Here is a 21,644-nt window from a genome sequence, read left to right as displayed (position 1 = left end):
GCGCTTTTTATTGGCAGCTCGTAAGCGTACAAACATAACACAGTAGAATAAAAGGAAAGAAACAAAAGAACCAAGAAGGGAACGTGCTAGAGGACAAAGATCCAGGTTTTAAGGCCCTTCCTAAAGGCCAGCAAATTAGGGATAGTGCGTAGAGTCAATGGCAAGGCATTCCAAAGCTGCGATGCCTTCAGCTGAAAGGAGCGACCCCCTATGCGGGCCCTTTTTACTCGAGGGACCACCGCAAGGAAGAGAGATTCGGATCGCAGAGATCGAGCCGGGCGATAAAAAGTAAGCCTCCGTTGCAGATATTTCGCGCCCGAGGCATAAAGAGCCTTATGAGCCAGTGTCAACACCTTGAAGACTATCCGCTTCCGGATAGGCAGCCAATGAAGCGACTGCAAAAGGCTGGACACTCTGGTTCGCCTGTGAAGGCCAAAAATGGCCAGAGCAGCCGAGTTCTGCACCACCTGAAGGCGCTGTAATAGATACTCCGGTAGGCCCAGATATAGGACGTTGGAATAGTCCAATCTGGATCCAATTAAAGCCTGCACGGTGATACTCCTGTGCTCTTCTGAAAGCAAAGGCAGAAACTTCCGGAGCATCTTGAGGAGGCCAAAACATGTTCCCGTAAGACCGAGGATCTGAGATCTCATCGTCAGACCATTGTCGATCTTGATTCCCAGATTTTTTGCCTGCTGGGAGGAATGTGCAGGAGGAAACATATTAATCGGCCACCATGCCTGCCAATCAGGATCAGAAGTACAACCGAAGAAGAGTACCTCGGACTTGCCTGAGTTACATTTGAGGCTGTTCAGCTCGAACCATTTGAAAACCGCCCCAAGGCACTCACGAATACACTCTCCGTCAAAATCCTCTCCTTTCCCACATGTAAAGAGGAGCTGGGTATCGTCGGCATAGGATACGATCTGGGCCCCCAGAGACTCCGCCAGTGCCGCCAATGGAGTCATAAAGATGTTACAGAGAGTCGGGCTCAGCACAGAGCCCTGCGGGACTCCGACTCCCAAAGGGGGCATCACGGCAGAGCTTGACGAGGCCCAGACCGTTTGTCGACGGCCCGCTAAAAAAGATCTAAACCAGCTGAGCACCGTCCCCCTCAGACCGATCTCATGAAGTCTGACGAGGAGACCCTCGTGGGGGACGGTGTAAAAGGCCGCCGACAGATCAAGCATGACAAGCATAGCTTTGCCTCCAGAATCCAGTACCTCCTTAATGGCTTCAGACACCTCCAAAAGCGCCGTCTCTGTGCTTAAATTGGGGCGGAAGCCCGATTGAGTGGGATGAAGCAGATCGTTGGTCTCTAAAAAGCCAGAGAGCACGGTATGCACGTGCTTGTCCACAATTTTGGCCAGCGCAGGCAAAAGAGAAATAGGCCTATAATTGGCCAACACCTCCGGGTCTAGGCCAGGCTTCTTGAGGAGGGGGATCACCGTCGCCTGCTTCCAAACCAGCTGGACCACCCCCTCGCACAAAGAGAGATTCAAGAGTGGATTAGCCAAAGGATTTACAACCGCCGCCATTTTCGCCAGAAATTTGGCAGGGTATGGGTCAAGAGGCGACCCAGATTTAAGATTAGCCATAAGTGCCAATGACTCTACACAGTTTGATCTTTGATGTTTTAATAATGACACAGTTCCATATTATAAAACACTTTCTTACATTCAAAAAGCGCTACATTATGTGCATTATATCCCCAAGTGAAGCATGAAAACAAAACAATTGTGACTATATACAATGTGCAATTTACAAGGTGTTTTCATAGAAACAGAAATCGACCATTCAATTTGTACATTTGTTCTCAGCCTAAGTGTATGGTTACACTGGCTGTGGGATGGTCTGATCTGTAAGGTTGTCGACGACGTTTCAACTCACTAGGTATGCGGGGTCTCCTCAGGACTGTATGTTGGGGACATCTATAAGGCATAAAAATAGCATTAGGTCCATGTTAATGGCACAAATGCGAGAAACTGGGAAGGGTCATACTGGAAGACATTTACCTGATGTCTAATGGCGCAGCTTAATAGTGAGTGGTGTGACCCGTAGTGGTGAAGGAAAGTTTAAAGGACTCACGTGAGGACCCTGCCGGGTACTTCATTGTGTAATCAGGGGAAGAAAGGACATGGTTACGTGGGATAATTGCAAGGGGTAGTACGTGCTTTTGACAACTAACATGTTGATGTATCTTACCTCACTGTTAGGGAAGAAAGCTGGCTATTCCAATGGTAGAAAACGGGCTCTTGCAATGCCCTGCTACGTCCGTAGTGTGTAGTTTCTGTATGTCCACTTCGGAAGATTCCAATTGCTGCTGGGGAAATAGGTGCACTTTAGAAGATTTTACAGGCATCTGTCTTTTCAAAAAAAGGAAATTGTTGTGAAAGGTACGGGACACGCTTAGATTAGGTGCCATGCCTACTTACTTGGTCCTTCAAGGCGGAACAATCTCCGTCTTATATTTATTTAGGCTTGCGAGTGAATCAGCAGCCTTGGCATAATGATGTCCGGCTCGTGGTGTGATGACACCGGGAGCTCGAACCGGACTGTTTTTTATAATTCAATTCTGCCTTCTCGCGTTTGCTATGGGCAGGGTTGCTGGAGGAGCACAGATATTCGGATCGATCCGACTGCCGGGTGTCAGTCAAAACATGGTACTTTGGTGTGCATTACCATGGATAATGCATACCAAAGTACCATGTTTTGACTGACGCTCCCCAGACCCTTAGCCGGCTTGAGGTGCCAGATAGCTGCCAGTGGTTCCTCTTTAGTGATCGGAGCCTCAAGCACACACTCCCCATAGTAGGTAGCCACGGTAGTTCCACCATATCTAGCAATTCTTGGACAACGTCTTGTGGTGGGAGAGTTGATTCCTATTCACATTGGCCAGGTGCGTAGGCCCTACTTCAAGAATCACCTGCTGGTAACACACTAGTTCCCCAGTACTATCCTGCATTTGAAGTATAGGCATTATAGGTGTCTCTCTATTTACAAGTTGGACCCCTGTTTTGCCCCCCTCCATGTGTAAGCAATGCCAATACGCAGTGTACGTACATTTTTCCAACCTGCCCCAAGACTCCAACAGGGTCTCATGGGCAGCGCTACACTCCCCCATAATCTGAGGAGCCATAGAAAGATCTGCTTCTACGTTGCCCAATTTCCATTCCAGTGTCCATATATCCTGCTCTAACTGGTGCCTCACCCCATAGGTCGTCTTTATACAAACCCCTTGAATGACAACCTTCATGGCCTCTCACTCAAATGCCTTGCTGGAAGCTGACCCTCTATTGTCCTTGAAGTAACGCAACAGAGCTTCCGAGACCATAGCCACATAGGGTGGGTGGGGGGGCACAATAGCACCTCTACCCTAAGCTGTCACAGTGGTACCGCTGGGCGTTCGCCAGTACCCCCAAAACTGAGCAAGACAAGTGAGTGATCGGATAGATATTAAGGTAAGTATATTATCCCCTTCACATCAGGAGACAGCTCGGCGAAAGAAAACAATAGTCCAGTTGACTAAAGGTATTAGCCGTAGGGGTATGGCAAGAGAGCAATCTCTCTGTGGGATTGCGATCCCTCCACACATCACTTAACTGCATAACCTATAGAATGTCTTTTAGGAGGCGAGAATACCTCAGGAGACCACAGCACATGCACCCTGACTACTTCTGTGGGCATCTGAGGGACTCTGTAGACTGTCTGTTAGTGGTGTTACTCAACTTAGAAACTGGATGATATTACTTGAGTAACCTATAATCAGGAGTCCAAATGGCTGGGTCACCAAGAGATCGGATGGCCTGCCAAAAACTGAATCTGAATCTGCCCATTGGGCCTGCTAAATTTACCACCTGCTGACATGAGCTGCAATGACCCTCTCTCATAGTGTCTCAGGTCGTTCTACTGAGGAGTTCAAAGGTGGAGTGCTTTGCACTGACCTAGCCTGACCTCGTCAGCGCCGGTCGCTCAACCCGCCGCGTGGCTCCTCCAGACAGTCACCCGGTCCCCTGCTGCCGCCGCCGCTCGCATTTGCCGCCTCTCTTCCCCGCCGTGGTTGTACTGTTGCCCTGATTGTGTCCCCGCTGTGGTTTGTACTGTTGCCCTGATTGTACTGTTGCCCTGATTGTACTGTTGCACTGATTGTACTATTGCCCTGATTGTGTCCTCGCAGTTTCCCCCGCTGTGATTTTCCGCCTTTTTTCCCGCTGTGTTCTGTACTGCTGCCCTGTTGTCGCATTTGTGCTCAGCCCCCTGATTTTGCCCTCTGCCCTAGCGCTTCTGGCCCCGCTGATCCACCCCGCTCCCTGCCGCTGCTCCCCCGCGGCCCCACCCCCTCTCCTTCTGATTTCCCTTGACCCTCTCCCATTCGCCACCCTGTTCCCACCTCCCAGCTACTCCTCCCCCCCTCTCCATTTATGGCAGAGTTTGCACGTGCGTGCTGCGTTCATGCGCAGCGGGCGCGCCGATTGTGCGCCGAAGGCACGCCAAAGGCAAGCCCGTCTGCGCCCGTCCGCGCCTGGACCGCGCCCAGCGCCAGACCCCCTGGCCCCCGCAGATGCCAGCCCACCCGCCGGACTTACGACGCCGCCCCACTCAACGCACTCAACACCGGCCGGTCCCCCGGCCTTCTACAGAGCCACCCCAAGACGCACCCACGGACCCTTCGCCTGCCAATCCTGCAAGTTCTGCTGCATCCGGACCTGTACCGCACCCACCAAGCCGAGCACCAGCAGCAACCAACTGAAGTGCAACCTGCTCAACACCCGCTCCGTCCACAGACATGCCGTGGAACTCTGGAACCTGCTCGACACCACATCTCCAGACGTCGCCTTCCTCACGGAAACATGGATGAACGCCTCCTCAGCGCCCGACATCGCCATCGCAATCCCGGACGGATACAAGATCACCCGGAGGGACCGTGTCAACCAGGCAGGAGGAGGCATCGCCATCGTCCACAAGAACACCATCCGCATCACGACCAACTCCGACGACACCCTCATAGCCGCCTAAAATCTTCACTTCCAGATACACACCGACCACAAGACCACCCTCAGAGGCACCCTCATCTACAGACCCCCGGAACCACGTACCCAATTCAGCGAAGACATCGCGGACTTCATTAACCCGTACGCCCTCCCCTCCGCTGACTACATCCTCCTAGGGGACCTCAACTTCCACCTGGAGAACAACAACAACAACAACACCACCACTTGCTGGACAACCTCGCCAACCTCGGACTCAAGCAACTGGTGAACACCCCCAACCACTACGCCGGCCACACGCTTGACCCAGTCTTCTCCTCCAGCAAGTACATCTCCTTCAGCACTCCACCGGACTCCACTGGACAGACCACAGCTGCGTCCACTTCAGCTTCAGAAGGACCACGACTCACCACCACCCGCAACAGGTTCCCCGCAGGAGCTGGAACAAGATCACCACCGACCAGCTCACCACATCACTGAGCCAGAACCCTCCCGCCAGCTCAACAGACCCCAACCAAGCAGCCAACACCCTCACACAGTGGATCACCAACTGCGCTGACGACCTCGCACCTCTGAAAAACCATCCTAGCAGGCCCGGCAGCAAGAAAGCCTCCTGGTTCAACGACGACCTCAAGAACTCCAAGAAGAACTGCCATACCCTCGAGAAAGCCTGGCGAAAAAACCCGACTACAGACAACATGACCGCCCTCAAGCACGCCTCCCGCAAACACCACCAGCTGATCCACACCACCAAGAAGACAGCATTCAAGGAACGACTAGACAACAACGCACACAACAGCAAGGAACTCTTCAGCATCGTCAAAGAGCTCTCCACCCCAGCTCCGGAAACAACGACATCACTCCCTCACGGTGAACAACACTTACAACGCAACTTTTACAACGTAGTGCTTTTACAACGCGGTATTTACAACGCAAACCATTACAACGCATTGCGCTGGGGGGCGCTCTAGGATAGGGAATAGATTTAATTTACTATCCAACACCTTCCCTACTATCCACGGGGACTGGAGTTGGAATAATAAATTAAACTATTCACTATCCAGCGCCCCAAAGCACTATGCGTTGTAATGGTATGCATTGTAAAACTCGCGTTGTAAAAGCATGCGATGTAAAAGCATGCGTTGTAATGTCATACATCCCTCCTTCACAAGACCTCTGCGACTCACTCGCCTCGTTCTTCCACAGCAAGATCGCCGACATACACAACAGCTTCGGAGCACAGACCACGCACCCAACCACCGAACCAACGCCCCCCACCACCACCCTCCGTGCCTGGACCCCGGTCAGCACCGAAGACACCATCCACACGATGAACACCATCCACTCCGGATCACCAACCAACCCATGCCCCCACCACATCTTCAACAAGGCCGACTCCGCCATCGCACCCCAACTCCGGGACATCATCAACTGCTCCGTCAACACCGCCACCTTCCTGGAGAGCTGGAAGCATGCCGAACTCAGCTCCCTCCTGAAGAAACCATCAGCAGACCCCACCGACCTCAAGAACTACCGCCCCATCTCGCTCCTCCCTTTTCCGGCAAAAGTTATCGAGAAGACCGTCAACAGACAGCTTGCCGCCTTCCTTGAGACGAACGGATCCCTCGACCACTCGCAGTCAGGCTTCCGAGCCAACCACAGCACCGACACCGCCCTCATCGCAGCCACTGACGACATCCGAGCCCTGCTCGACAACGGGGAAACAGCGGCCCTCATCCTCCTGGACCTCTCCGCAGCAGTTGATACTGTCTACCACCGCACACTAGTGCAGCGCCTCAGCAACATCGGAATCCAAGAGAAGGCACTGGAGTGCATCATCTCGTTCCTCGCCGGAAGAACCCAGAGAGTCCGCCTTCCCCGTTCAGATCCGAGGACACCGAAGTCATCTGCGGCGTACCACAAGGATCATCACTCAGCCCCACCCTCTTCAACGTCTACATGAGCCCCCTCGCAGCCATCGCACGCCAACACAACCTCAACATCATCTCCTACGCCGACGACACCCAGCTGATCCTCTCCCTCACCAACGACCCAGCCACCGCCAGAACCAACCTACACAAAGGGATGAAAGACGTAGTCGAGTGGATGATGAACAGCCGCCTGAAATTGAACTCAGACAAGACGGAAGTCCTCATCCTTGGATCATCACCCTCTGCCTGGGACGACTCCTGGTGGCCCCATGCCCTGGGCAGCGCACCCAAACCAACGGACCACGCACGCAACCTGGGCTTCATCCTGGACTCCTCCCTCTCGATGACCAGACAAGTCAACGCTGTCTCATCATCATGTTTCAACATCCTACGCATGCTCCGAAAGATCTTCCAATGGATCCCCACCGAAACCAGGAAGACGGTCACCCAGGCACTCGTCACCAGCCAACTTGACTACGGAAACACCCTCTACCCCGGAACCACAGCCAAACTACAGAAAAGACTCCAACACATCCAGAACGCCTCCGCACGACTCATCCTGGACATCCCCTGACCCAGCCACATCTCGGACACCTGAGAGACCTGCACTGGCTCCCCGTCAGCAAGAGAATCACGTTCCGACTCCTCACCCACGCACACAAGGCCCTCCACGACCTGGGCCCCAGGTACCTCAACAACCGCCTGACCTTCTACACTCCCACCCGCCAGCTACGATCGACCAACCACTCCCTCGCCGCCGTTCCACGCATTCAAAGAGCCACCGCGGGAGGAAGATCCTTCTCCTACCTGGCAGCCAAGACTTGGAACTCCCTCCCCATCCACCTACGTCTGACCCAAGACCACCTCTCCTTCAGGAAGCAGCTCAAGACCTGGCTGTTCGAGCAGTAGCGGACCCCCCCCCCAAGCGTCTTGAGACCCTCCGGGTGAGTAGCGCGCTATACAAATACCTTAATTGATTGATTGATTGTTTGCACTGCACTGGTTCAGAACCTGTTGCCTTGGTTCAGAGGTGGTGCGAAGCCCACCTGGCTAAGTTCACCAGGGAGGGGAGCAACTAGCTTGGATGATCGCGGACCGCCACCAACCCCAGCAAGCTGCATCAGCCTAATGACGGCCGCTTCTGCTACGGAAGGGGAGCCCAGCAGTGCCAAGCACTTGTTGGAACTACTGCCTTCACTGTCCTCGGAGCACCTCTCCTGCTCTGGGCTCCTTTAAGCCTGCTGACTACACCCTCCCAATCCTAGTGCTGAGGTGGTCATGGTGGTGAGTGGATGTGGGCCGGCAAACAATAGGGAGGGCAACTCGAAAGATGGGCGGGCAGGGTTGGTGCTGATGCGGGTCAGAAAAAGGAAGCATGTGGCAGGTAGTGGGTAGCGGTAAATGGGTGGCCAGGAATAGGCGACAGCGGTCCTGCAACCCGGCTCATCGCTTAAACGGCACCCAGTGCAGAGCTGCCAAGCTGGGAACACAGGCGGATATTACAGGACCGGACTCCGGGGCTTGGAGGTTTGTTAGCTTTACCCAACTACGAGACCCAGTGGCCTGCTGCTTCCACTGTCGGTACACTCTAGCTGACCCTTGTTCCCAGAACTCCTGTGCGGTGTCCTAAAGCAGGGACTCTGCTACCGACATGGCTCGGTTCCTCTGCTGCTCACCCTGCCCTGCCGCCTCAATTCCTCCGACAAGCGGAAACAGCCTCCATGTGCAACTTGGCTGATCGGTTCGGGACAACACATCCAACCTGATAAAATCCTTTTTCAGTCCCTTTGAAAAGGCTATTAAGGTTTATTACCACAACACTTTGAACATATTTCAATAACATAGTTCCACATCCCAAAAGTCACAACTGATATATGTAATAAATGTAAATGTAAAGTAAATACTTAGGGGCATATTATCAAACCCCAGCAATAATCATTGTTGAGCGCGCTTAGCGCGCTTTTAATTATCACCGGCTATCACTGGAATATATCGCCACGCTAGCGCTGTATTATCAACGCTTATGAAGAACAAAAACAATTGCCAATGCTGAGAGTCAACAAGTCAAAAGCAACAACGGGACACTGGTGGTTATGAATGTATCAAAAAAACACCTGCTTTATGAATTCCAAACACTACTTTTTAATTCCTTTTATCGCAATTCTTATCAATTTTTGCATGAACACAATTTTAGTACATGGGAATACAAAAAACATTTATATACAATATATACAAAAAGAAAGAGCAAAACAATACAATTGCATGACAGTATTTACATATCAGACACTCTTGGCCAATCCAATCACACGACAATTCTTTCAAACCAAAACAACACTCATGTAGGAAGATAAACAAAAAAGGGGGTGGGTGGGTCTCGATGTCAAAATGGGGCTTTCAACGATATAATCGAAGGCAAAGTATAACTGAGTGAAAAATGTCTTTAAAGCAACGTAGAAACGGGCTCAAAAAAGATCCCCTATAATTTTAATGGATGTCCTAAGAGTTGCTATCACTCCAATGACCCGAGACCAAGTGGGTCGACGCGTTTCGAATCTCGTGAATGCCGAGATTCTCCTCAGGACCAGTCATGGAACTGCAAAAGAATAAAAATGATTTTGAGGACTGAGACCTAAAACACGAGCATGCCCCTATTCTGCATCACGCAGACGCCAGTACCTTAAATTCCTCACGTTTGGATGCCACTGGGGTAGTATTCCCACCGGAGTTAATTTGCTGGAGCTGGAGAGGGAGATAGAATGAAAGTGACGGAAAATCTCAGTGGGTGCTGATTCACACTCCAACAGCACATTCACACTCACTCAAACAAATGCTCTTACCCGCTGGAATTCAATTGCGGTTCCTCTCAGTATGACTCAAGCCGGCTGTCCACACGCGCCCGCTGAAAAATGACAGAGTGGCGCGATAAGACACGGTTTTCAATTACTCTTGGGACAAACTTATGAACCAGACTGCTGGGGGCAAAAACGGGGGCCTGAACCTACCTTAGCGAGCAGCTTAGATGCTTGAACCTCGTCGCACTCGGGGTTTGGGTGCGACTAGGAAGTTGCTTCCTGGATGTAAGTGCTGAGGCCACTCCCCCGCAGGATTGCTGGGAGATGTAGTTTGAAAAGTTCGTTCCTCCGCGGCTTGTCCTATAGACCGTGGTAGCTTCGCCTGAGTGGACAGGAAGTCTCTCAGCTTGGTTTATAGATCTCCGAAATCTCATTGAGTCCGCTGAAGGCACTATTATATTTCATAATTAGCAGCGCTTCGCGCTGACTTAGCTTTGCCTCCACATCTCCTCCTCGCGCGTCCTTTTCGATTTTAGACAGGACAGTCCATTGGAGGCATGATGTTTTTACTAATTGTAAAACACGCAATGTTGTTTATGCTATAGTATGCCCTTGCCCTAAGGTCTATATTGGAAAGACCTCACAGGAAATAAGGCAACGGATAACGCAGCATAAATCAAGAATTTGTCGCAAGATTGAGAACGCCCCGCTAGTTCATCATTGGGAAACTCAAAATCATGCAAATACTGACATCAGATGGACATCTAAGCTGCCCGCTAAGGTAGGTTCAGGCCCCCGTTTTTGCCCCCAGCAGTCTGGTTCATAAGTTTGTCCCAAGAGTAATTGAAAACCGTGTCTTATCGCGCCACTCTGTCATTTTTCAGCGGGCGCGTGTGGACAGCCGGCTTGAGTCATACTGAGAGGAACCGCAATTGAATTCCAGCGGGTAAGAGCGTTTGTTTGAGTGAGTGTGAATGTGCTGTTGGAGTGTGAATCAGCACCCACTGAGATTTTCCGTCACTTTCATTCTATCTCCCTCTCCAGCTCCAGCAAATTAACTCCGGTGGGAATACTACCCCAGTGGCATCCAAACGTGAGGAATTTAAGGTACTGGCGTCTGCGTGATGCAGAATAGGGGCATGCTCGTGTTTTAGGTCTCAGTCCTCAAAATCATTTTTATTCTTTTGCAGTTCCATGACTGGTCCTGAGGAGAATCTCGGCATTCACGAGATTCGAAACGCGTCGACCCACTTGGTCTCGGGTCATTGGAGTGATAGCAACTCTTAGGACATCCATTAAAATTATAGGGGATCTTTTTTGAGCCCGTTTCTACGTTGCTTTAAAGACATTTTTCACTCAGTTATACTTTGCCTTCGATTATATCGTTGAAAGCCCCATTTTGACATCGAGACCCACCCACCCCCTTTTTTGTTTATCTTCCTACATGAGTGTTGTTTTGGTTTGAAAGAATTGTCGTGTGATTGGATTGGCCAAGAGTGTCTGATATGTAAATACTGTCATGCAATTGTATTGTTTTGCTCTTTCTTTTTGTATATATTGTATATAAATGTTTTTTGTATTCCCATGTACTAAAATTGTGTTCATGCAAAAATTGATAAGAATTGCGATAAAAGGAATTAAAAAGTAGTGTTTGCAATTCATAAAGCAGTTGTTTTTTTGATACATTCATAACCACCAGTGTCCCGTTGTTGCTTTTGACTTGTTGACTCTCAGCATTGGCAATTGTTTTTGTTCTTCATAAGCTTAGGTTGACTCGGCCTTGCTGAGTTTGGAGTCAAGACCCTCTTCTGTTTATTATCAACGCTTAGCACTATGGCGATAAATATTCCAGCGATAGTGGGGTTTTCCATGGAACATCACTGGTTTTCCAGGGATGTTCCATGGAAAACGGCGATAAGCTTGATTGGCCCTGTGGCCCACAATCCACCTTCCATGTTAGGTATGCCTTAGTCAGGAATTTAACAGACGGTAAATTCCTGAGCTAAGGCAGAGTTAGCACGATTTAAATTATCGCTAAGCCTCTTTGTTAATATTATATATGTTGTTTTCACAGCCACACCTACTTTGCATCTCATTATCGATGCAAAGCGAGGCGGGTGAAAAAAAAAGAGCTATGTCAAGGAAACACGCGCTAGTGTGTCCTTGTAAATAATGTGATATAATTATCGCCGCTTTGCGCCCGAAAAACGGACGCTAAAGCAGCGATAATTGTATCGCCGGCCCTTGGTAATATGCCCCTTTGAAAATGTGGAAGTATTACGTAGGCATCGGCTTTAAAAGAAGGGAAAGGGGTGTGAGTCATCTTTAAAGGGTGTGGAGATAGCTAAGATGGCCTCAGTCATCCGCTGCTGTGTTCTGGTTCTTTAAAAAAAAGAAAATCATAAAGCATCTATTTTCATTAACGTATGTTTGAAGAAACGTTGTTTACTGTGAAGCCACTTACTTGCATTGAAGTCTTGCCCTTCACATTTGACCCTACTTGACTATGTTAAAAACTGTAGCCACATGAATCATGATTTCTGGTTTTGACTTGGGTGTACAGAATGTTTTCTTCGCAAGAAATGGTGTGAGATTTTCAAAAAATTACAGAGTTAATCAAAATTAAGCAAATGGATCAAAATGTACTTTGCCTGTATCTTGTGTGAGATTTTTATTTGAAAGCATACCTTGTGTAAAATAAAAAGACACTGCAGGAGACTGGTTTAAGTTGAAAATGTCTCTCTTTGATCAAAGAATTAAAAAAAAAACTGCCTAATGTGAATTTTTTTGAATGTTTCAAATTTCTCATAACATGAAATTTGTGACCTTCACACTTATCACGGGGATCTAGTCACGAATTCTCCCATCCTTAATTAAACGTAATCGAGTTACCAACAGTGAAAAATGGAGGAATGCTTTCTAAAACTAGCATTGACATTGGGCAATTTCACGACTGTCTTCTACCGTAGTTCGTTTTCCTTTACCTGCTGCACGCCCTTTTTTTATTTCTGAATCGCTCTGCATAATTTTTGCTTTATTTTCTTTCCCTCTTAAGCTTCTGCTTTGTACTTATTTTGCCCTTGTGTCTCTGAACGCCGGTCTGTCACGTTGTAACTTGTTTGAGTTGAGTAAGTTTACCTCATACCTCCTACAATATTCACTACACACAAGTGCCTAGCTACATATATTATCCAACTCTGCACCACTTAGAAACAAATAAAAAAGCATTAAGCGTTATAATCAAAGACCCATCTGCAAAGCCATAATAACAGGCTCTCCTAACCCTTTTCAAATGTATACCACAGTCATATATGTATCTGCAGTATACTAGAAGAATCTTCAGCAACAGTGAAGACACATCCCTTAATGCCGCAAATTTGTTGCACTGATAATTAGAAAAGGCATGTCTTCCTTCTATTCTACCCCTTTGTGCGTGTTTCCTCTCTGTTTTTTACTTACTTGACAGAAGAAGGCCTCTTTGTAGCGGCCCCTTTGTTATTTCATAGAGATAAAAAAAAGAAAAACAGGAAAACTCTCTGATTCCTCCGAGCCTGCAGGCATCTGTGCTGCCTCAGCCGAGTAACGATTCTTTACAATAATTACACCCTGTTCCATATTCATCTTGAATTAGCATGCTGAAAAGAAGTAAGTATCACAGGGAAAACATTCTCTCCTCGCCCCCTTTCAGCCTCCGCCTGATCTGAAGATGTTTTCTTTATTAACAGCTGAAGCTGTCAGTCGAGGATCTGGCGGATGTCAAGCTGACTACCTCTCGCGGTACCCAGGTCTCCCATTTGCAAGGTACTTTGGCCACGGACATGAAATGGCTGCATCCTGTGCCACAAATGCTGAAAAGGACGCTACGCCATGCTCTGTGGGTAAATGTCGTCACGGTGGATTCTCTAAGTCAACCCATTATCCTTTGATTCACTATGCCTTCCCAGTAACTACCCCCCCCCCCCACCCCCACACACACTCTACATTTTGCTATCCCAGCCCCGTGTATGCCTCCTTTAGTACCATCTGTTCTCTCAAAATGCAGTGCTTTCCCTTAAAAGTGGAGTTAAATCACTGTAATCAGTCTCGCTTTCTCTTCTCCCTTCCTTTTTCGGTGTAATGGGTTAGTATTTTGGATTCCAAGCACGTGTGCGTGTGCGTTAGTGGTTAGGCGAAGAGGGACCAAAAACCTGCATCTGTCAAACCCCAAACTGTGATATTTGTTGTGTTTGGCGTTCGTAATGGAACAACACAGTCTGATTCAAGCAGGGAAGGTGAAGCTGGTGGCGGGTGCCCTGCTGACGTGATTTAGGTTTCTGTTTACTTGTGATAACTCTTCATTACCTCTACGTCCCTCGTCCTCGACCCAGTCATCACACATGAGGTATTCCACACGACAGGAAACAAAACAGGAAACGCTTTCTGACTCCACCCACCCTCCTGTCAGGTGCTATATAATACACCTCACCACCAGAAGCAAATCCTGTTTTGTTTCCTGTCGGTTGGACTTCTAATGGGTGACGCTAGGGTGAGTGCCGGGCACTTACCTGCTACGACTGTCCTGTGGTTTCCTCCTTTGCTGGGCTCATGGACCTCCGTGGGATTGTTGTAAGTCGGGCTGCTGGGCTTCCTGTGCTTTCCTGGTGGCGGGGGCTCTGGGTTGCGGGGCTTCTCGGGTCCCCGTGGTGTCTTTGTGTGCTGGCCTCCTGGAATCCTGGCCCTCTTGTGTGCTGGTTCGGGCGCGTGTGTGGACACCCCGGAGCTTTCTCTACGGGACGCTTTCCCTGGGTTTGCGGCTTGCTCCGGTGGACTGGCAGCTGCTTGGAGGTGGAGTTCGAGTCCTGGCACGCTGCTGCTCCGCGCGTCCTGGCCCTGTATGTTCCGGTTTGCTGGGCGCGCTCGCCTCCGTGGATTCGGGGTCATCATTCCTGCAGTTTTTGATTGCCCCTGGAGTGCGGGGCCGTTTCTCCGTGGATTACGGGGGCTGGTGTGTCGGACGTGGGCTGGAGAGGCCGTTCCCGACTTCGGCTCCACATTTTTGCCTGTGCGGGCGCCCGGGTGGGCTCCGGGTTCCCTGCATTCCTCTCCTGATTGGCTGGACGGTTCAGGGGTGATGAGGTCATCGTCTTCTTTCGGCCTGGGTGACTTCGGTTGTTTCTTTCGACGGCCGCTCCTTGGAGGCTCATCTTCGGCCCCTCCTCGTTTCCACGGGGTTGCAGCTGTGGGGTGAGTGTTTTCCTCCTATATTTGGCGGGAGTCCCGAGTTCTTTCTCTCCTGTATCCGCTTGTGGTGCTGCTGTGCGTCCCGTGTCTGCTGTGTTTTCTGCTGAGTTGCTGTGTCTCGTGGGTGCTGTTTACTATGGGGAAGCACCACAGGAAAAGAAAGCATGTCTCTCCTGTTAGATCGTCCTCCTCCTCTTCTGACAGTGGTGATTCTGCGCCTACTGATCGGAGTGCCGGTCTGGGTTGCTCTAAACGGCTGAAGCGCCTGATTTTGGAGACGCTGTCAGATCTCAAGTCTTCCAGGAAGAGTGCTGGGGGTCGCTCTGAAGCTGCTGCTCCCCTGTATTCGGATATTTCTTCCTCTGCTTCCTCAGATGAGTCCACTTTGGGCGCGGTGGATCTGCAGGGCAAATACATTTCCAGGGACCTGATGCCTGATCTTCTTTGCCATGTTCGGGAGAATATTGGCTTCACTGTAGACTCTGTGCCCAGTACCTCCCAGGACACTGTTCTGCCGCAATTTAGGAAGCCTGTGTCTTCTTCCATGCCCATCCACCCCTTTGTCATGGATGTCCTCCTTAGGGAATGGAAGGACCCGGACCATATTTCTATGCCCAGGTTCATGTCTAAGCTGTATCCTTTACAAGATTTGGAGGTTGCCCTGCCTGATTCGGTGCAGGTGGATTCTGTGGTTGCTTCTCTGGTTGGTCTGCCTTCCATGGCGGATGATAATATTCTGAAGGATGGCGTTGATAAAAAGGTGGACTCGGCTCTGAAGAAATCTTATGCTGGCTCTCACCTGGCACTGCGTTCGGGGGTGTATGGTGCATATGTTGCGCAGTCTTTGCTGGCGGACTTCAAGACTTTGTTTTCTACTATGCAGGAGGGGGGCACTTGTCCGGAGTTGCTGGAGTCTATGGAACGTCAGTCAGAGTTCCTTTCGGACATTGCCTTTGACTCCGTAAGGGCTTCGGCTCTTTCTTGTCGTTCCTCTATTGCTGCCCGTCGGAACTTGCTGCTGCGGGGTTGGAAGACGGATGCTGCGCAGCGTTCAATGGCCTTGAGGTTGCCGTTTTCTGGTACTCATCTTTTTGGGGACGCCCTGGAGGGCAAGCTTCATAAGGTCTTCAAGGAGAGGAAGCATTCGCTGTCTTTCAGTCATACTCATGCTCTTCAGGGGTCCTCCTTCTTGAATGCCCGGTCCTTTCGCCAGCCTTCCCGATTTCAGCAGTCCTCGTTTAAGGGCCAGCGTGGTGCCCGTAGGTCCTTTCCTCGGAGGTTCCAAAAGAAGCCCCAGCCGGATGGTGGTTCGGGCGCTCCTCGTTCCTGACTACGCCGTTCCGGTGCCCGGTCTCGCTCATGGTCAGCCCGCGGTTGGTGGGAGACTGAGGCTGTTCCTCCCTGCTTGGCTGCTGACGACCTCCGACCAGTGGGTGCTGGATGTTGTGTCCAAGGGTTAGCGGATGGAGTTCCTGTCTCCCCCGCCTCCCTCGGGCGTTGTGGTGACCCCCTTGCCTTCGGACCCGTCTCGCCGTCTGGCGTTGCTGGAGGGTGTTCAAGTTGTGTTCAGCAAGCTGGCGATTGTGCCGGTCCCCCCTGGAGCGTGGGCTGGGGACTTATTCCATTGTTTTTGTGGTCCCGAAGATCACGGGGGGTTTCCGTGTTGTCATCAATCTTCGGGCCCTGAACTTGTTTGTGCGCAAGATCCCGTTCAAGATGGAGACTCTGCAAAGGGTGATCCCCTTGATCCAGGACGGCTGGGTGTTCACCTCGCTGGATCTCCAGGATGCGTACCTCCATGTTCCGATGGCGTTGGGGGATCAGCAGTTCCTGCGCTTATGCCTGGGGGTCGTCACTGGCAGTTCTGCGTCCTTCCCTTTGGTCTCCGGTCCGCCCCCAGGGTGTTCACCAAGGTGGCGGCACCCTTGGTGGCTCATCTCCATCTCCTGGGGGTATCCGTCTTTCCATATCTGGACGACTGGCTGCTGCAGGCTCCGTCTCCGGAGGTCATGTCTCGACACCTTTCCTTGACCATGCGTACGCTAGGGGATCATGGGTTTCTGGTCAATCTGCCGAAGAGTCACCTGGAGCCTGCCACTCGGATGACCTTCATTGGGGCTGTGTTCGACTCGGTTCTGGGCAAGGTCTTTCTCCCGGAGTCGAGGATTCTGCGTCTTCAGTCTTTGCTGAGGGCTTTGCTTGCCCGGGATTCGGCTCCTCTCCTACAGTGGCTGGTGGTTCAGGGACACATGTCTGCCACTGTGTTCACGGTGCCCTGGGCCAGGGTTCATCTTCGGCCTCTGTTGTGGCATGTTCAGCGTTGGGTGCCCTTTCCTGTCCAGACTTCTCGATTCCTGTGCCGGTGTCTCCGGAGTTGGTGTCTGCTATGCAGTGGTGGCTGGATTCTTCGAATCTGTCGAAGGGTCTGTGGTTCCATCCCCCGCCCCCCTTGGTGTTGACGACGGATGCCAGCGCTTCCTGCTGGGGTGCGACTTTGGGTCCTTGGGTGGTGCAGGCGCATTGGCTCTCATCGGAGTCGCGCCGGTCTTCGAATTGGAGGGAGCTGTCTGCTGTGGAGAGGGTGCTTCGCCTTTTCAAGGATCGTCTTCTGGGGTGCAACGTGTTGGGAGGTCGGACAACACTGTGACCGTGGCCTACATCAACCACCAGGGCAGTACCCGCTGCCTTTCCCTGAACTTGGTGGCGTGTGCAATTGCGAGTTGGGCCGAGCGTCATCTGGTGGCCCTCTCTGCCTTGCACATTCGGGGTGTGGACAACGTGGTTGCAGATTCCTTGAGTCGGAGGTTCCCGTCCTCTCTCTCCCTGTGTCTGGCCCCGCGGATTTTCAGGTTGCTCTGCTGGAGGTTGGGGACTCCGGTGCTGGACCTGTTTGCCTCCCGGACCGAGGCCCTGCTTCCCCTGTTCTGCTCCAGGACTCCGGAGTTGGGGACTTGGGGGGTGGATGCCTTGTCTGTCCTTTGGCCCCCTTGGCTCCTCTATGCATTCCCCCCCTTTCCTCTGATCCCTGCTTTCTTGCTGAAGGTTCAGCGGGTTGGGGCTCAGGTGGTGGCTGTTCTCCCTTACTGGCCTCGCCGCTCCTGGTTTCCTCTGCTGCTGGGTCTGGCGGTGGGCCCTCCGTGGATCCTGCCCCGCTACCCGTCTCCTCTGGGTTCCCCGTCTCCCTCTCTGTTGGTTCCTCTCACCTTGACCGTCTGGAGGTTGAACGGCTGTCTCTTGGCGTCCGGGGTCTGCCGGATCACCTCATCACTGTGATGCAGGCTTCTCGTAGGAAGTCCACTCTGTCCTCCTATTCCAAGCACTGGGCTTCTTTTTCTGCTTGGTGTGTTGCCCTGGGCCTGTCCCCTGCCTCCTGTGCTGTTTCCTCTATTCTGCAGTTTTTTTTGGAGGGCTTTCAGAAGAGTTATGCGCTGTCTACTTTGAAGGGTCAGTGGGCTGCTATCCGGGCCTTTCGGGATCCGGCTTCTCTTCTTCCTTCGGACGGGTTGTTGGTTTCCCGTCTGTTTCGGAGTTTCTCTCTTTCTGCTCCTTCTGTCCGCTCTCCGGTTCCTCCTTGGGATCTGTCTTTGGTTTTGGGTGCCTTGCAATCCCCTCCCTTTGAGCCTTTGGAGTCCGTGGAGTTGAAGTTCCTGTCTTTCAAGGTTGCCTTTTTGGTGGCGGTTACTTCTGCTCGGCGGTTGGGGGAGCTTACAGCGTTGCGTTGTTCTCCCCCCTTTTTAAGGTTTCTGGACGATGCGGTGGTCCTTTCTTTGGACCCTGGGTTTTTGCCTAAAATTCGTTCCTGTTTCCATTCCTCCCAGGAGTTGATTCTTCCTTCTCTCTGTCCTTCTACTTCCTCGCCTTCTGACGTCTTGCTCCATTCTTTTGATGTTCGACGGGCCCTGTCTGTCTATGTGGCCCGTTCTGCTGGGTTTCGGTCTTCTGACTCCCTCTTTGTGACCTTTGGTTTGGCTGGTAGAGGTAAGGCTACCTCCCGCCTTACTTTGGGTCGCTGGATCGAGGCTGTGATCTCTTTGGCATACCAGGGCTCTGGTTTGCCTTGTCCGTCTGGGGTTCAGGCGAGATCTACCAGGGGTGTGTCTGCTTCTTGGGCCGCTTTCCATGGTGTTCCCCTTCAGGAGATTTGTAGGGCGGGGACCTGGGCGTCCGAGTCTACCTTTGTGCGGCATTATCGCTTGAATTGTGCTCTGTCTGGCCGCCCTAATTTTGGTTCTGGTGTGTTGCGCGCTGTGGGGGTTCCCCCCCTGTCTGATTTGTTTGTTGCCTTTTTGTTAATAAACATCTGTCTTGCTGCACTCCTTGGTGTCTGTTCTGTTTTGTTTGTGGTGTGCCAAAGGCCTTTGTGGGGTTGCTTTGGTACGCCTCATGTGTGATGACTGGGTCGAGGACGAGGGACGTACAGGTAATGCTTTGATTACTGGGGGTAATCCCCATTACTCTTAGTCCTACTCGTCCTCGACCCAGTCATACATCCCGCCCGCCCTCCCTTTCCAGGCCTTCGGTGCTTGGTACATCAGGATTTGCTTCTGGTGGTGAGGTGTATTATAGCACCTGACAGGAGGGTGGGTGGAGTCAGAAAGCGTTTAATGTTTTGTTTCCTGTCGTGTGGAATACCTCATGTGTGATGACTGGGTCGAGGATGAGTAGGACTAAGAGTAATGGGGATTACCCTCAGTAATCAAAGCATCACCATTGAGCAGTGCGCCACGACGAGCTGCACCAATTACTATATGGATTGAAAGATGTTTTGTCAAATCGTATCATGAATATCAGTGTCATCAGATTAGATCCTTAGGTGGAAGGGATCAGCTGCTGTGCGACCACGGATAGAGACATAGGGGCATATTACCCAAGGCAAGTATCGCCGCTTTCTCTGCGAATTGTGCCGAGAAAGCGGCGATACCGCTAGAGCCCTAATAACAAGGGCCTTTTAAAGCCTGCCCCAAGCCCACTTTGCATGTCGGCGATAAACATCGCTAATGACATGCAAAGTGGGCGTTCCCACGTCCAACCACATGAAAAATGTGGTTGGAGGTGGGAACACCCTATTACCAAGGAAGGCGATGGGAGGAAAAGACCTGCGATAAACTCATTTATCGCAGGTCTGCCAACGCCTGCTCTGACCAGGCGTTAGGCATAAATAACATGGGGGTGTGGATCATAAAGCTGAATCCACCCCCCCCCATATTATCAAGGCCCACATTAGCGCGTGAAATCGTTTGTTTTCATGCGCTAATGTGCCATATCGCCGACTATCGCCGGATTTCTATTCGCCTGCCTGATGCGCATTGATAATTGCGCGCTAAAAAGGCGATGAAAGCCGCCGATAGCCGGCGATACGGGAACGTGCGTTGTGCGTTTTCCAACGCACTCCTCGGTAATATGCCCCATAGTTAGGGAGAGGATGTACCTTCTGACAATTGTAAATGCCAGTACTCCTTGACCTACTACAAACTATTTTGTTTGCCTGGCTATCTCTTTTCCTGTTGAACCGTGCTATGCATTGGCTGCCTTAAAGCTCGATTTACTTTCATTTGCTTTTTTTTTTTTTTATATTTTTATTGACAACTCAAGAAAGAAAAAACGATATAATACAGTTGAAAATAAACAATAGGATAAAATGTAAATGCAAACAGTTGCTTATACAAACTTAAGCTTACATAGATAATAACAGAGCAAGAGATGAAAAGCAATAAAGACAGACGAAATATAGACGAAATATTGCAGGATATTTAACCCATTTTCTCAAAATAAAATAAGGATTTAACAGGATTCAAATGAAGCTACCCCATATGTTTTCACATTTCATTAATGAGCGAACTATTTACTTTCATTTGCAATGCAAATATGACAGCAAGTATGATTGCAGACAATCACTGTTTTCTTCATTGTCAAAGTTCTCCATCAAATTGTAGTTTTACAGAATGCATTTGTGTAATTTTCTCAGGTTCTAAGTGAACATTTTTAACTCTACTACACAGACTCGGGGAGTGAAGATTGGGAACGAACAAGTGTCTACGTCTAAGATTATTAGCTTCTACAATCTGGGATGTGACAGCCCACGTATTCTCAGTGGGACTGACTGAGAAGGGAAGGAAAAATTGTGAATTTCATCATGTGGAAGGTCGAAATTGTATGTACATCCACTGAAACGCTATGTTGACATTACTGGGCCACCTTTGTCAGGAGGGGAAAGATGAAAGGAAGGCCTATCTTCCTAGTTTTTCTTACTTTTAAGGCTACAGGGACATATCTTATGGAGAAATATAAACAAAAAGTGTATCTTTTGTTTTTTACTTCTGTCCAGTAGTAGCAAATCAATTAAGTGATTTTTTTGGTCTTACATTATAAGCAATGGTTAAGTTAAAAATGTTGTATAAAAAATAAAAAGGAAAAATACAATTGGGAAAATAAAATAACAATAATGAAATGACATTTTGTGAATGACAAATGTTCCCTTAGGCATATGATTACAGTCAAGTAACTGAGCTCGGCAATAGGATACAGTCAAAGATTCTGTATGACAGGGGAAACGTTAGTAGATTTTTTCTGTACTACTCATACCTATTCAAATGTTATGCCCTGTCTCATCAGCAGCCAATGTATTTGACTATGTGTTCAAAAGATGTGCGACAGTTGTCATGACCTCATGAGCTGCGGCAGTCTGATAGTGCTAAAGGTAATATATCTTGTAT

The sequence above is a fragment of the Lissotriton helveticus genome, chromosome 7 (assembly GCF_964261635.1).
Source record: "Lissotriton helveticus chromosome 7, aLisHel1.1, whole genome shotgun sequence".
Lineage (NCBI taxonomy): Eukaryota > Metazoa > Chordata > Amphibia > Caudata > Salamandridae > Lissotriton > Lissotriton helveticus.
Note: the sequence above shows the minus strand (reverse complement) of the source record.